Below are 17,783 nucleotides of genomic sequence, written 5' to 3' on the forward strand. Positions count from 1 at the left end.
TTAGCCTACTGAAAATAGTTCTCTGCTCCTGTTATAATAGATTTCATTTTCATTTCTTTTCTGCTTACATTTCTATTCCACCCCATAGCCCTTTAGGTCCTCTGGGCAGCACACAAATTCAATTTCTAATTATATAATAAAACAATGTACAAAATAAACAATGCATAGTACGATGGATCAAAATGAAAAATTCAACAATATATGAGGGGCTTTTTTCCCCCTCTGCCATGTATGAGAAATAGTCTCTGCTTGCATACATTTCACATTCAGTGTCAAAATTTCTACACTGTTGAGTCAAGCTACACTTGTAGATTTTTAATATGTAAAAGTTTACAGGCAACAGTCTTCAAACCAACAAATAATGAGGCAAAACTTGAAAAGGTATTAAAATTATTTTATTTGCAAAAAGCATTTTGTCAGATGCAACTAGAAAGCAAATAAATACAAATAAAAATACAAATACAAATAAACATTAGCAAATAAAATGATAAACCAGAATTCTAAAACTAGGGTTAGCTTCTGGCTTGACTCTTGCTTGTTTGAAGGGCAACAAGCCAGAACTTCCAATTCAGTTGTCAATACACCATAAACGGTTTATTGCTCCTACTGTGGTCTAACACCATGCTGACTAATTCCTGATAAGTTGGAATTCTAAAGCATATTGGTTGATCATTACATACAAGCTAACCCAGTATGTTATAACTTATTAAACATTAGGATGGTATGCCATACCTTATACTATTGTAAAAAGTTAAAAAAAATCCTAATGGAATTTCATTGTGTGTGTGTGTATGTGTGTGTGTGGGCAATTGTGCACATGTGCAATACATTCTGTAAAGTTCAGAATGTTTACTAGTGCAAAACTATAGTCAAAACTGGTATGCCAACTCTGATACTGTATTATCACAAAGTTATATTTCCTTCTTAATTTCTGTTATGATCAGAACATGACTTCTACCTATTCCACTGGGAGTGACTTCTAGTGGCATTCCCAAGGCTTCTGACTGGGACTCAAAGGAGAAGCAGGGGCAGGAGGCAGGCTCAGAATGTGGGCCAATTCCAGATGTTGAGATGAGAGAAGCAGAGCTACTTCTCTCAAGACCAGACTCCCAGATGCTCCGCAGCCTCTGAGAATAACCAAGATGTACAGTTAGAAGGAGAGGGTATGGAACAGGGTAGTTTTCAGAGACAGACAAGGCAAGTATATGGCTTTTTACCACATGACAAGATGTCGGCAGAGGATGGGGTGGGATATGCTCGGATTTTTGTGCATAGCTTCACAGGGAAAGAGTTACATGACCAGTTAATTCCTAACACTATGCAATTGTCTGACTCACCCAGATGCACATAGAATACACAGCAGTGTTTTTATAGTAACAGGAAAAAAAGGGAGTCAGAAGGGGTGTCCCAGGGCATCTAGTCTGACCCTGGCTCCAGCTGGCTCTGCTCATATAATCCCCAACATGTGATGATATTCAATGAGCTTTTAGAGGAGTTGCTTGCTATTATGTAGGTATAGAACATGATCACTCCTTGGGAACTCATAGGATTGCACTCTAAGTTTATGCTGGGCTGTTCCCTCTTCAACAGGGACTTTCCTCAACTCTATTACACTATCTGGGCTGAATCAGGTCTACTGTGGATGTGCATAGTTTATTTTCCAGAAGAGTCTGGATTGACAGACGCTCAATAATTTGTGTGATTTACTGGAACCAGGTCTTCACCATTTCACCCTGGAGGCCACATATAATAATCATGTTATTACTATAATTTTTAAAAATATCCCTCAATAGAAATTTTCTACTATTAACTCATAATTTATTCCTGTTTTTTTTCCTAAAAATGGGTGGGGGTCCTTCTTCTGGATGTGAGAGAGCAATCAATCACTACTCTACAGTAAGCATTAACAGAGATTATTTTCTTTATTAGATTTATATCCCACTTTTTTCTTATGAATTCAGAGTGGCTTACATCATTCTCCTGCTTGCAATCTTAGCCCCATGGCAATAACCCTGTGAGGGAGGTTGGGCTGAGAGTCTGTGACTGGCCCAAAGTCACCCAGCTGGCTCCATGGCCAAGTAGGGACTAGAATCCAGGCCGCCTGAGTCCAGTACATTAAACTATAGAGGGCACTTCCAGTGTTTTTGTAATTGGCTCTCCATCCCCTCAAACACAATACATGGTGGTGCTAAAGTTACATTTTGAATGGCAAGTGTGCCATTGGAAAATGTTGGAGGACCAAAAAACATGGATACCCTGCTCTGAAATAAGTCCCTCTGTGTTTGATAAAGCTTACTCCCTTATAAAGGTGTTTTAGGATTACAGTTTAAATAATCCAAACTAAACACTGAAATTATCATTAAGTTTATCTTTAAACCATAGCACCTCATTTGCTATGTCTTTTCAGTTCATTATTCTGATCTGCCCATTTATTTTAATAGGGAGAGGAAAATGCATCAGTTGAAAATCAGTACAAATTAGGGGACAATATTGTTCCCCAACGTCCTAAACATCCCCATCGGTAAATGAAGGAATCAGTTAATTCACCTGCAGGTGGGCTGGAGATCTTCAGCTTACTGCTTCATAGTAAACATTCAGAGATTAGAGGTGTACCAGTTGTTTTGGGCCTGTGGTCAGTTTGGGCAATTTGAAAAAAAGAAAAAATACGATGACACGGCTGGTTACAAAAACAAGTAGAGCAACTGAGACAGGGGAGATCTGAGTCACAACACACTAAGCAAGTTCTCCGAATTCATCATTGCAGCACCAACAGAAATCTATTTCACAGAAGACAAATTCTTTTTCCTTGTTCTCCTCTGTCAGCAAACTCATTATACCCTTCCCCACCTCATTCTTGGTAACCACCTATAGATGCAATTTTCTTCCCTCATATCTCATTTTGCCACATATCCACTCACCTGTTTCTTTCTCTGACACCCATGTACACAAATACTATACATTCATACACTGCACCCTTCTCTTTTACTGTGCTGGCATATGAAAACCCACTCACTCTTTTTATGATTTTCTCATGCACAATCTCCCTCTCTGTCTTCGCCTTACTCACCCACATCCATTCCTATAACATGCATACATCCACAAAACCACAGGTTGCTCCCAGTTAGCAGTCACCGCCACCACAGCTGGCTTGTTGCTGACCTTCTTACTTCCCTCCTTGCCCTCTTTAATCTCCTGCTGTTGCTGTCTTTGGTTCCCATCCAGTTTCCCATATAGACATGAAGAGTGCTGTGCCTTCCTACAGGGTGAGCTGCAGAAGAAAGCATCAGCCTGCATCCATTTAACATATTCATCTGAATTTCAGATGGCATTTCCATTTCAGATGGCATTTCAGATGGAGAAATAAAGATGGCAGTGGTTGTTGGCCCTCAATTTGCTTTGAAGCTACCCCAGATGCTGGCACAAAAGACTCAATTCACTCCAGTGTCTCTGTGCATGTGTGGTTTTAATGAGAAGGCTGGGCACCTCAGCATGCCCCACTTTGCTCATTCCCAGATGAGATAAGCCTTCCCAAATGTGGAGTTCTCCAGATGTTTTGGACTTTGTCCCCCCACCAGCATGGACTGTGCTCTGGAATGCTTGGAGTTGTAACTTGGAGTTTGCCAGGTTAGAAAAAGCTGAATTAGACCAGAGAGAGAGTTTCCTTTCACTATTTATCATAATGGTTTCTGGCAGTTACCAGGCACCTTTGCATACAAATATAGAAGACAACACATGGTAAAAATAAATGACATTGCATTTCAGAAACTATGAAGAGCAGTTTAAAGGTTTCAGTCTAGAATGTTCCTGAATAACTGTGCAATTCATGTTTGTAAGAGAAATGAGAATTCATTCCCAAATTGTAATCCACATTTTTGAAGAATACCACAAGGAAAAAATATACTCCACAGTTCCAGTTACTTATTAGTGAACTGTACCTTACACTGTCAGTCTGTAGTTAGTGTCATATTCTCGAAGAACATATTCTGTTTATTCCTGGGAAAGGTGCCCCAGCTTGATCTTTTCACTTTATCACCGAATCAGAACTGTGTGTATCTTGAGCAGTTAACTGAATCTTTACCATTCCAGTTACATGGACTGCAATAGAGATTATGAAATTGGAAGTCTTTGAAGATCAGTTGCAAAGAAATAGCTCCTCGCAATCTTCTAATAAGTAGTTCAACAAAGGATTTAGCTGAGGAAATGGCTACCTGTTCCAACCTAGGCACTGAAAAGCAAGCCCTTTGGTGCTATTACCCACAACCCTTCCCTAGGATGCCTTTTATGAATTATTCTTGCAAAGCTAATGTGAAAATGCATGTTACAATATTCCGGGCAATTTTGAATATTTTAATATAGTATCGGGCATAGCAATGTTTTTGTTTGCTCAGAATTTTCCTTCACAAATCATTGCATAATTTTTCTTTGCTTAAATTCAGCTATACGCTGAACTTAACTGTTCTTTCTTAAGCAATTAGTTGAGACAGAATAATAAACTTTCAGTAAGAAAAGGCTGCAGATAAGATTCACTCAGTTAAAGTTGATCTTTAAAGAATCAAAGTGCCCTATTCTTACCTGTTTAGTTTGAGTACTCTTGTGTTGGCTATCAGAAATACAACACTTTAGTGAAGATTATCTGCCCCTGACCTTATGCCCAGATATCTCAGTGCTGAGCTGTTTGCCTTTGAAACTTTAGCTGTCCATAACATACCACACAATGCTGCACTTTTTGTGCATCAGCCCCAAACTTGACTGTCTTTATATCGCTTTCCTCTTACTCTCTCTTCCTTCCCAGAGATTTGGTATGTTTCCTGATTGTGAATTAATAGCACTATCAATCAAATTGCATATCCAGCTATACTGTCTTTCTCTCTTTAATACATTTGTGGTAAGAAGCAAGAAAAAATGGTGGAAAACCCCAAAGGTGCTTCCAGATAAGGCTTTTATCACACCATGATACTTTCTCATCTGATGCTGCCTTCGTAGGAAATGGTAGGGAAAAGCATGAAAAGGAGTTGTTGTTTTTTAAAGGCTAGGAAAGCTGTTCTTAGTGGTAACTGTTCTTAGTGGTGTATTTGGCTGACTTGCATAATTGAACAGCCCATTGTGGCTTACTTGGCTGTGGTAGTGGCAAGTGGCCATTTTGAATATTAAAGCTGCAGCTTGTCATGTTGTCCACACCTAGAAATTATGGGTTGTGTGAGGTTTAAACAACTGCTGCATATTTCCGTAAAAGACCATGTGTTATGTGACAGTTGTTTCTGTCTGTATACAGAACTGGCTATGAGATCCCTGAGCATAAACAGAAGGCTTATAGGTTGTGGGTCACGTACCCAGTTTGGAGCAATGATGTGGAACAAATGGTTACATTCTCAGAGAACAATACAAATATGAATGGAGCAATACAGGATTAACTACAGAAAGGATATTGCAAAATGTTACACCAATGCAGGGAGACTGAACGGTCACTAGGCAAATAACCGAGTGATACGAATCATAATTGGTCCCAGGTGTGTGATTGTATTAACATAAGGAAATCTGTTCAGCACCGCTGCTGGAGAGCTGGTCGGATACTTTGTTTCACTTTTCAATAGAGTGCAATGTTTCACTTTAGAGTTAATGCACGTGCCCGCATTCCTGGAGGGATTAAATATTCTCACCTATTGATACAATGCTGCTGTTAGCCCAGGGCTGCTTGGCTGATTCAGTTTGCAGATGAATGCATAGTTTTCCCAAGCCTCAGGCGCTATCTACTTTCTCAGGCTTGTGGAGCTGGGCGAAAAGTTCTAGTCCATTCTAGGGAAGAGGAACAAGGGCACTGCTGCCTGACTTTATAATAAAAGGCCACCCAAAAGCATATCTGTTTATTTAAAAGTTTTATTTGGACTTTCCCAACAACACCCTGTAAATTCTGTGAATGAGGCACAGCCATCACCTAGAATGACCCTGAGAGGTTTAGTGTGTCCCTTTTCACAGTAGAAATGTTCTCTCCATTGGAAGTATCAAACTACAAGCACAACTTAGTTCTGGTAAAATAATACAACTACAGAATCCTGTACAAGCAGAAGTGAAAGTCGCTGAGTCACCTGTCTGCACTTGTGACATGAACTTCCCTAAAGCAAACATGTCGACTTGATTAGATTAGTCCATTTCATTCAGAATCTCAGTAGAACAGAACAGGAAAATGCCAAGCTGCACACTATGTTAGAAGAACGGTATGTATGTTCACGGAGGGCAACTCTCAGCCCTTCCGCCAGCCCTGAGCCTTGGAAGAGTCTTCCTTTTCCCCACAGAGAAGGTGACGAGTTCGACCTCCAACAAAAAGGGCAGTTCTGTAGAAGAAAAAGATCCTTCTAATTTGATTATCTCGCAAGCTACAGTCGCTGCTCAGTCGGACCTTGCCAGCTCCCTCCCTCTGAGAAAACCCCACCCAAGCTCCCATTTTCTGACTTTTCCATGAATGGTTCTTTCCATCCATTCATACAGCCTTGGCTGCTACCTCTGTAAACACACGGATGGGGGAGCTGGGAGTGGAGACCCGACCAATCCCACCTCCTCTGCCATTTAGTCGGGGCAAGAAGACTCACAAGCTGTTCCGTCCACGCCTCTCGCCTGGGAACCTCGGCGAAGCGCTGAAGAGCTTTCTCACTGCTCGCTGCGAAGGCGCGGTAGCCACCCGTGCCTTCGGCGCACACCTCACGGGGGCGCCTCTTGACCTTCCCTCAACAGGTGAAAGAACTCGAACCTTCCTGGCAGCCGGGCCACAGCTGCCCTATACTGACCGGCCCACTGCTTCCCTTCATCGCTAGCTGCTCTGACCGCTGCTGGAAAGCGAAACTACCTTGATCCAACGGAAGTCTCCTAGGCGGAAAAAAAGCCCAGTCAAGTCTGGCACGGCTCCCTCCAACGGCAATTCTACCTGTTCCATTCCCGGAAAGTGCTCGCACAGAAGACAAGACTGCAAAAAAGCGCTGCGGCGCGCCACTCTCATTTCAAAAAGCAAAAGAAAAGAACAAGCTCGCGCAGCGGGCCGCTGACAGCCTCCGGGCGACAGCACGATGGGCGCGACGCTGGCACCGCCATGAGCGGCAAACTCCCTCCGCGCGGACCATGTTCCATGGTAAGGAAGGGGAGCGGCTCCGCGCACGCAGACGGAGCGTTCGCCTTTGGCAACAAGCGCAAGCGCCCTGCTCGCTCGCCTGCCTGCCTTGCCGCTTCGCCGCGCGTAGAACCCGGCCGAGGAGGCGCTCGAGGGGGCGAAGAGCCTCTCGCCCGCCCCTTTCTGGAGTCTAGGGCGCCGCTCTCGCTCCCTGCTCAGCTTTGCAGCGCCGACCTACCTTGCGCTTCGCAGCCGCCGGTGCCTCTCGCGTCGCCGCCCGGTGCGCTGTGCCAAGCCTCTGCTCTCATTCGCTCGCTCTTATCCCCTCAGCCTTGCGGCGGGGTTTTCCCAGGCTTTCCTCAGAGCGAAACTAGAAGCGTTTCCTTCCCAGCATCGCTGGGAAGAGATGCCCGGAATCTCTCGGAGGCGCATGGGGGACTGGCTAGGGCAACTTGCAGACAGGTCTGAGCGAGTACTCCTGAGCCAGGTTTTGGGAAAAGCGGCGTCCTCATGCCAAATGCAGCCGAGAATATCCGCCTCCTCCTACGAGTTTGCGGGACTAAATGCCTGCTGGCAAGTCTCTTCCAGAATTGCGGCCTTGTTGTTACAGGTGCTTTCCCCTGTTCCTGGGGAGCTGTCTTTTCCAGTAAATCTTTCCGGGAAGGGTCCATTGAATAAGGCAACAGCCAAACACGGTGAAGATAAAACACAAATTAGAAAAACACTGACGATTTCGGTGAGTTTCGTATTCACCTCTTCATCTGCTCCCCGCCCCCGCCCCCCCCCAAAAAAACCTGCTTTATAGTTCTAGTGTATTTGGAAGACTCCAGGAGATTCCTGAAGCGTGCATAACGTAATCCTTTCCAAGAATTATCAAATGTGTGAGACTGCAGGTCTCTACCAAGCTATCAGTCCTTGGACGTGTCAGTTATTTGCATATGCCCTCCGCCAGGAATAAGTGCTTTCTTTCAGATCGCCAGAGTTCCATAGATTTCTATGGAAGAGACAGCCGTATTTTTCATATTGCAACGTTCTTGTACTAGAAGTCAGAGAGCATGCAAACTGAGACGCCTTTGTTCCATTGACACCTCTTAGACGATAGGTTGTGGTTCCATTATGGCAGAACTTTAAGCAATAGAGAGAAAAACCCAAGGTGCTTGTGGGAGCAGCACCTAAAACTGGGACAGCCGGGTGCCGTTTAAAAAGTTATATTGATTTGAAGTGCTGGGTTCCCGGAAGTCAATGTATCATTGCTGCAGAATCTTTTGGTTTCACTAGGAAAGGACAAAACTAGACTGATAAGCTTGCCAAGCAGCACTGTTTGCGCTAGTTCCAGAAACTCTTTGTGGACTGTACTTGGTAATGCAAAATGCTGCCAGTTGTGGATCTGAAAACAGCATTCCAGAAATAAGTGAGCTGTGCTTCTTCTTGAGATTACATTACATTGCATAACCTTTAAGAGTACACAGGATCTTCTGCTTTCAGTGAGTACCCCAGTCTTCTTAATAAAGGTGGTACTTGTGTCATCATTTACAGCATGAATTTACCAGCCTGTCAGAAAATAAGTAACTTGCGGCACAATACCATATGTCCTTTACTCAGTGGCATTTACCTAGGAGTAAGTCTCATTGGATCTTGTAGACATGCTTAAGACTGCTATTATTGAACAAAACAGAAGTGGAATCAAAATAGAAATACTGTTGAATGTGCACGATGCTCTCCTTCAGTTTCAGTGGTATGTCTTCCAGTGCAAATACATTACTGGAAGTTGAATATGGTGTGTCAACTCAGCAAGAACAATTAACTATTTTTAATCTGTAATGTTATAGCAGTTTGTGCCTGAGCATCACACTCATGAGACATCCTTTTTCATTAACTGGATTATAGTTTGTATAAGAGATATATAACTCTTTTTCTGCTTGAAAATCCTCTGCATCATTGCTTAATTGATGATTTGTTAGCAACATATCCCTTGACTAAGCTTGAGAACAGCTTTGCAGGAAAGTCATAAGAAGAGCCATGTTCTTCCAAGGGAATATCTAGTCGATTCACACAGTGGGTAACTAGGTGCCTGTGCAAAGTGCACAAGCAGAACATTTGTTTGTGTTGATCAGCATCTGAAAGGCATATTATCACAACAGGTTATTATCAAAACCTTAACTGATCCTGGCTCAGTGGGTAAAATCCACAGTATGTAGAGTGGTATGTTGAAATTGGGAAGTTCAACCTTTGAAATGGAGCTTGGCTTCAACATAACTTGACTGTTTGGAGGAATCTGATCCAAAACCAGTAAGGTGGGATAGAATCTACAAATCAAAACTAATCTATTTGGTAATGCTTGTAAGATAGTACCTTAACAGCAAATATTAATCTACTTACAGGTACGGATCTGCAGATGTGGCAGAGGCCTCTTGCAGTTTAGTGGTCTCTTGCAGGTTAAGTTGACAGGGACTTGGCCCAAGGTCTTTTCAGGTAGCCCCAGGCCCATCCTTGCAGAAATAGGGATGTGCATGCATGAAAAGATGATGCTTTAAAATGTTCTCAGATGTTTAGTGTTCATTAGGACACTTGTTGAATATCACCATAATTATTTAGTTATGATATCCAATATTATAGATAATTTTTGTTCTGTTGCTTTTTTCTTTGTGGTTAACAGGTAAATTTTATTTATTTACTATCCTACCTTCTTTTTTAAGGAACTCAAACAGGCTTACATCATTCACCCTTCCACTCTCAACCTTATCCCCACAACAACAATCCTATGAGGTAGGTTTGGTTGAGCATCTGTGACTGGCTCAAAGTCATCCAGTTGGCTCCATGGCTAAGCAAGGACTAGAACTCAGATTGCCTGAGTCCCAGTTCCATGCTCTTAGATAAAATAGACTGTTGAGTGCCTTGGTAAACAGAGTATAAATGAACAAAACAGTTATGCAGAAGTGATGTTAATTTAGATCAATTCTCCTTTCCAAGGCACTCCTGAAAATTTTTATTTGTTATGTGCTATCAGGTCAGCTCTGACTTGTGGCAACTTTAAGAATGAATACCCTCCAAAACTTTCTGTTCTTGACAACCTTGTTCAGCTCATTTAAATTCAAGACTGTGGCTTCCTTTATTGAGTCAATCCAATCCATTTGGTCTTCCAACTAAAGCTCAGGGAACCAAGGTTCAAGGTAGATGCCAGGAAGTACTTCCTGACAGTTAGGACTCCTAGGGTATGGAATGGGCTTGCATGGGAGGTGGTTGAGGCCCCATCGGTGAGGGTGTTCAAAGATAGGCTGGACATGCACATGGTAGGCATCCCATGAGCAGAACCTGCTGGAGCTGGGGGTCAGACTAGATGGCCCTGGAGTTCCCTTCTGACTTGCTATGTTTTCTATGTTTCTGTGTTTCCTTTACTTCTTCTGCCTTTGACTTTACCTAGCATGACTGTCTTTTCCAGTGAATATTTCTTTCTCATCATGTGCCTGAAGTAAGACAGCTTCAGCTTTGTCAATTTTGTTTCTAGGGAAAGTTCTGGCTTGATATGATCTAGGACCCATTTATTCATCTTTCTGTCCATTCAGTGCATTTATGTAGCTCTCTTCAACAACCCTGTTATAAACACAAACCTTATTTTAAACATCTATATAAAACATGCATATCTTTTAAAGTATGCATGTGAAAATGAATAATAATTGTGTTGATATGAAAGTCTTGCAGAAGAATGGCATACATCCAGTGTATCAGCCTTTTTGAAACAAAGACCAGTATGTAAATGGTAGTTTGTTCCCATACTGGTCTTTATCATTCCTGCCAGCAGTGCACACTGGCAGGAATGATAAAGACCAGTATGGGATAGGTTGAATATCACTTGTTGATATTCCATGTATTGTGCAATAAACATAGGTTGCACAATACATGATTATAACTGCATGATAAACTCCTCTAAAACATACCTGCATGCTCAGTTACTTGACAAGCTCAGTTACCTGTATAACTTGCTTTCCCTATTTCTGGTGGCACAGGCGTTCCAGTGCAGAGTTTAGGCATTGTCATCCAGAACCATGCTTTGCAATACCTACAAAATTTGAAGTACCACTATGTACTGAAGTAAAGCTTTCTTGCTAACCCAGTAAGAAAAGTTGAACATTTTGACAGGTGAATGAAATATTCTCATCGGTGTTTGGAAGATTTGTTGTCCTCATTTTAAATAACAGCACTTTGCTGTTGGTTAAGACCAATAATCTGAGCTTCACTTCAAATGATTTTTGTACTCTGAAACCATTTCCTGAATAGGTAAAATGTATATGTAGCATCGTTCATGAAGGACATACCTAGCTATACTTTTTCTTGAAAAATGTGCTTCACCTAGGAAAAAAATTTTTATTAACACTTTTTCACTGCCTGGAAAGTCTGGGTTGGGACTATTGCATAAGGATTTATTAAACAAACAAACAAACAAACAAACATCATGCCTATAAAATAATCAATGCTCTATGTATTTTGTAGTTTGCACTTAGATTTTGGAATACAAAATGTAACATATTGTAGGTGTCCCAGAATAAATTATTCATTCTTGTTTGTTTACCATGTATTTCCTAGAGAAATTATTTTCATTAATATACATAATAATAGATACTGGCTTATATATTAGTATTATATTGTACTTGGTTAGCATGTAACAGTAAGGAAAGGTTTTATGGGAACACTGCCTTATTTTTGTTTAGAGACAGAGTGCTCATTCATGCTGCCCAAATGTTCAAGCTGTGAGTAGCAGTGACTAAACCTCTTCTGGAAAATGTAATGCCTCTCACACTGGGGACTTTCTCTTGTCTTTCCTCTGAGAAGTCAGAATCATAAACCAGTCAGAAACCATGGCTTATGTTTCTGGCTTACCAGGGAACAGAGAAGCTAGAGTTCTCAGTTCACACACAAAGCTAAATAAACTGTGGGTGGAAGATGTGGAATTTGTTTAGTTGGCAGCATGTAAGAGCATGCTGTTCATTTACAATAAACCAGGGTTTCTCCAGAGCCCTGAATTATTGATGTTGTTGAACCAAGCATGCTATGATAAATCTGGTTTCCTATTTTCTCCTTTTCCAATGAATTTGATGGGAGGCTCTTCCACCTTCTTGATTTACAAGATATGTAATCTCTAGTTATAATTTCAATACCTCTAACTGGTTCTAAATTATCTTCCTAAGGGTTAATCAGTTGCACATATCCAGCAAGTCACTATTTAATATTATAACATATTACTATAACCAACTGAGCATGTACTATCTTGGAGCTATCTAATTTAATGTGATTTTGTAATCTAGCTCTTTTAAGGTATATCTTGTGGATTCTACCACTGTTCCTATCTCTGGTACCAGATGCTTCATCTGTTTGTGAGCATGAAATCCGAAGAGATTATGAGAAAATCCTAACCCCAAGCATTAGTAAGATACTAATGCTTCTGGTAGGTAGCATGTTATATTTATTTTAAAATAAAATTGAAGTGTGCATATGTGAATTTTTTAAGTGCTAAGCAATGTAGATTTGGTGCTAGTAACCCCATGGCCTTGCATAATAGAAATAATCCCTGAGATGTGGGATTTATGGATACATTCTATACTCTGAATTTTGTGTCACACACCTATATTCTGTCTTTCAACCAGAAAGGTCCTAAGGCAGTAAAATTACAATAATATCAATATAATACAGAGAAAACAGTAAGATTAAAATTGCAGATTACAATGAAACTCAAAAAATTAAGCCACAAAATATCTATTATTTCTAATAGGCAGGGTTAAAGGTGGTAAACATCAGATTTCTGCCTCCATTCACCCTATCCTATCCTATCCTATCCTATGTATTCAAAGGAACTCTCCTCAAAAAGAATGTATTCAGATAAGAAACATTATAATATCAAGTACTAGTGCAAAGACATCTTGAGAAAGGTGGGTAAGAGGACTCCAAAATACCACTGAATAAACCCGGATCTGTTTAATCTAGTCTAAGAGCTAGTGAGACTCATTCAAGATTCATTTTTGCTTCTGTACCTTGCCTATCTTGAACTTCAGCTGGAGGAGCCGGAGTTTGAAAAGGCTGCTGTTCCTACACAGTGCCACAAATGTGCTTGGTGGGGTGTTATTGGGCCAATCTACACTGAAGGCTCCCTAATCTTGAGGCAGGCAGTGCCCATAGGCACATGACAGATGGCATGTTTTAATTTACACCCTTGAGACTGTCACATCATGTCAGGCAGCCTTTTCCTTCTCTTTCCTTTCTTGGTGGAAACTATTTATGCAAGTATACCTGGAAAAGATAATGGGATGGTTTTCTTTTGCCCTTCTCATAGCAATGCTATGGTGAGTTACAATGATTCTCATCTAACCCTCAATTTTATACATGGAAGTCCTGTCAGTATCTCTTATCTTGGCCTCCAATTGATACTGATGGTGCAGCTGTTCCAGATCAGTGGCATTTAGAGGCACTTCACCCTCAAGATCACACATGCATCATGATCCAGTTCCTCTGCCTAAAACCTTTTGTTTTCTCAGGGGGTGTATTATTTACCACCAACCTGAGAAAACAGCTTAACTGAAGTATGTGATGGCTTTGTTCATCTAAATGAGTCCAGAGGCCAGCTCCCTGCAAGTGAGGAACCCACTGGTACCATTTTTCTGCAGCACTTGCAGGTGCCTGGTTTGACATGACTTAGGATGTTTTATGAACCCAGGCAAAGGGGATTGAGGGCTGGCATAAGACAGTTCGTGCAGGTATATTAAGCCATGCCACTTTCATGTCATGTGAACCAGCTGACAGTGAGGATACTGTTTGTTCACAGCATCTAGCATAGCTCACTCCTGCTCATCCTGAATTTCATTTCATAGTTCGAAACTGCCGTGTTCTTTTTATTTATTTAATGACTTGCTATGATTGAGATGGAAAATCAGATGCAGGTCTTAATATTAGAAATGGTGGTGTTATAGATAATGTGGAACCAGAAGGATGAAACATGCTGGAAAAGGATTTAAGAATGAAATGAAAGATGTGGGCATACAAGTCTGACTCCTACCACTGATAATAAACACAGCAACGGAAATATGCTCAGTGTGGCTATTATTAATTTGCTTCAGTAGTATTTGATTTGAAAGAGCCATTCTTTCACTTTCATCTTATTGTCATAGAGTCTCCTTTCTCAAGGCTGCTGAGCCAATTGTACATCTTCACTAGGTAATTGCATGACAAATTTAGCTATGGCCTAATGATGGTGGGGCATCTTCTTTACTTGGGTTCACAGAAACAATTGAATGACATGGAGTGATTATAGAAATGATATAATTTATATAATTACTATCCACAATTCCATGCCTATTCCACCAAAATTTGCAAAGGCCACTGTGACTAAGAAAAAATGATGATTGTTTGGGGAGCACTTGCTTTTAAATACGAGGTGATCAAGTGTTGATTTATTTTATTTAAAGTGTTTGTTTCTGTGGCTTTCAAGGTACAGTATATCACAGAAGTGAATACACCCCTCACATTTTGTAAATATTTTATTATATCTTTTCATGTGACAACCCTGAAGAAATGACACTTTGCTACAATGTAAAGTAGTGAGTATACAGCTTGTATAACAGTGTAAAATTGCTGTCCCCTCAAAATAACTCAACACACAGCCATTAATGTCTAAACCGCTGGCAACAAAAGTGAGTACACCCCTAAGTGAAACTGTCCAAATTGGGCCCAAATTGTGCATTATTTTCCAGCACTGCCTTAATCCTCTTGGTCATGGAGTTCACCAGAGCTTCTCAGGTTGCCACCGGAGTCCTCTTCCACTCCTCCATGATGACATCATGGAGCTGGTGGATGTTAGAGACCTTGCACTCCTCCACCTTCCGTTTCAGGATGACCCACAGATGCTCGATAGGGTTTAGGTCTGGAGACATACTTGGCCAGTCCATTACCTTTACCCTCAGCTTCTTTAGTCGTCTTGGAGGTGTGTTTGGGGTCGTTATCATGTTGGAATACTGCCTTGCGGCCCAGTCTCCGAAGGGAGGGGATCATGCTCTGCTTCAGTATGTCACAGTACATGTTGGCATTCATGGTTCCCTCAATGAACTGTAGCTCCCCAGTGCTGGCAGCACTCATGCAGCCCCAGACCATGACACTCCCACCACCATGCTTGACTGTAGGCAAGACACACTTGTCTTTGTACTCCTCACCTGGTTGTCACCACACACGCTTGACACCATCTGAACCAAATAAGTTTATCTTGGTCTCTTCTGACCACAGGACATGGTTCCACTAATCCATGTCCTTAGTCTGCTTGTCTTCAGCAAACTGTTTGTGGGCTTTCTTGTGCATCATCTTTAGAAGAGGCTTCCTTCTGGGACGACAGCCCTGCAGACCAATTTGATGCACTGTGCGGTGTATGGTCTGAGCACTGACAGGCTGACCCACCACCCCTTCAACCTCTGCAGCAATGCTGGCAGCACTCTTACATCTATTTGCCAAAGCCAATCTCTGGATATGATGCTAAGCACCTGCACTCAACTTCTTTGGTCGACCATGGTGAAGCCTGTTCTGAGTGGAACCTGTCCTGTTAAACCGCTGTATGGTCTTGGCCGCTGTGCTGCAGCTCAGTTTCAGGGTCTTGGCAATCTTCTTATAGCCTGGGCCATCATTACGTAGAGCAACAATTCTTTTTTTCAGATCCTCAGAAAGTTCTTTGCCATGAGGTGCCATGTTGAACTTCCAGTGACCAGTATGAGAGAGTGAGAGCGATAACACCAAATTTAACACACCTGCTCCCTAGTCACACCTAAGACCTTGTAACACTAATGAGTCACATGACACCGGGGAGGGAAAATGGCTAATAATGCCCAATTTGGGCAGTTTCACTTAGGGGTGTACTCACTTTTGTTGCCAGCAGTTCAGACATTAATGGCTGTGGGTTGAGTTATTTTGAGGGGACAGCAAATTTACACTGTTATACAAGCTGTATACTCACTACTTTAAATTGTCGCAAAGTGTCATTTTTTCAGGGTTGTCACATGAAAAGATATAATAAAACATTTACAAAATGTGAGGGGGTGTACTCACTTCTGTGATATACTGTAACTGATTTCTAAGACTGTTCGGGGAGAACTTACCTTTAAAATGACACGACCAAATATTTAGATGTTTCTTTTACTCTACCGAAAAAAAGTGTCTTGCCATTTTTTCCAGTAGTGATTTAACTGCTTTCAGCCAAAGAATAAAAGATGGCTGTTCCCACTGGCCACAATAAAGGCAGCCATCTTTTCTTTTTAAGTACATTTATAGAACCAGTGCTGTTTCATGACATAATGTTCCTATGGGCATTCTGAACTAGAAACATTCTAGGCTGCTGAGAGTAACTAATTCAGCTGTTTAGTGGGAGGATATGATGATAAAAGATTTTAAAAACTCCTCTACTTCACTTCACCTCACCTTTATTTAAAGGTAAAGCCACTGCCTGCAAATTATTAGAATTTGCACTGAAGATGAATTCATTTGTGCCCTATACCCCTACCTCAAATGTTTGGAAATTGATGGCTAAAATATTGTTACAATTCCATAACAAATTGCTAGGGAGAAGTTATCATTTCCTCTTAGAAACTAATGCCTGTCATGTTCTATTCCAGAGAAAGGGATTTTCCCATCATGTCACTTTCACTTTCAAAATCACTTCCCCTCATGGTGATGCATCTATGGTGAAACATCTGAAAGACTAAATTTGGTAATAAATTACAGCATTGTTCGGCTTTCCAAAACACGTACTTGGCTGAATCCAATATTGCATCAAAAGTATCTTCAGTCCAAGGCAGGCTTTCATTAGCTAAATGTGAACAAAAGCGATTTTTGCAAATTTCCTTTCTTTTCTTCTATGCTCCTCCAAATCTGTTCCACAAGGTTAGGAAACTCTACAGATCAGCCTGAGAGCTGATGTAGGGAGAGCAATCAAGAAAAAAAAGGGTCTTCTTTCCTATTCTACTGACCGAAACCTCTGAATCAATGAGCTTTCTGTTAGCAGAGAGATACCTTCAGATACAACTCAGATACAATTTAACAACATTGATGACTATTGTTCTATTTTGTTGACAAAGTGGAAATGGGAACAGTCAGTTGCTCAGCTTGCTTGTGGCTTGCTCTCAGGTTTATGCTATTCACTTGTTTTTTTAGAATATTTGGCTGTAGCTTGTATTAAACAGATATATTCAAAATGTGTCTAATTATTTTCAATGGTCTTAAATAGTATGGGTTTCTTTTTACCAAAGAGAAGAACTGGATTTGTCAACAATTATTTAGAAATGAACTGTAAAATTAACACTGCACAGTCAAATTATAAATTATATATGTAAATGATTATTTGACTAAAATATCTTAGATTTGAAGAACTGATCATGGTAGTACGATCATGTCACTGGCTATTAATGCAATTGTGAATTTATTTTGGGAAATGCAGGCATATAAAAATTAAAATGTTGGTACTTGTATTCTAATTTATTATAGGAGCAAATCCCTAGACAAGATGTTGCTGAGTGCAAGTCATGTAATGCCAGATTAGTTTTCTGCCATTCAGCTAAGGTAATGTCACTTTTTCTGGAGTTAATATGCATCTATATTTTCTGAAAGAAGCACCAAATGTGAGACATGGCCCCTTTTTCTTCCCTTTGTTCAGGCAGTGCTCTGTATC

At 41.0% G+C, this 17,783-nt stretch overlaps 1 long non-coding RNA gene across 2 annotated transcripts; it reads right to left on the reverse strand.

Moving 5' to 3' along the window:
- Positions 1–373: 373 nt before the first annotated feature.
- On the reverse strand, positions 374–7,420 carry LOC123020589. Of its 2 annotated transcripts, none has more exons than XR_006414144.1 (3): positions 7,335–7,420; positions 6,585–6,858; positions 374–6,329 (listed from the first exon to the last, which is right to left on the reverse strand). It is a non-coding gene; the product is annotated as an uncharacterized LOC123020589 (long non-coding RNA). The 2 variants fall into 2 exon arrangements; XR_006414145.1 differs by lacking the exon at positions 7,335–7,420 and having other exon boundaries at positions 374–1,127; positions 2,548–6,329; positions 6,585–6,726.
- Positions 7,421–17,783: the final 10,363 nt, after the last annotated feature.

The sequence above is a fragment of the Varanus komodoensis genome, unplaced genomic scaffold, assembly GCF_004798865.1.
Source record: "Varanus komodoensis strain SLA01 unplaced genomic scaffold, ASM479886v1 scaffold14_1, whole genome shotgun sequence".
Classification (NCBI taxonomy): Eukaryota; Metazoa; Chordata; class Lepidosauria; order Squamata; family Varanidae; genus Varanus; species Varanus komodoensis.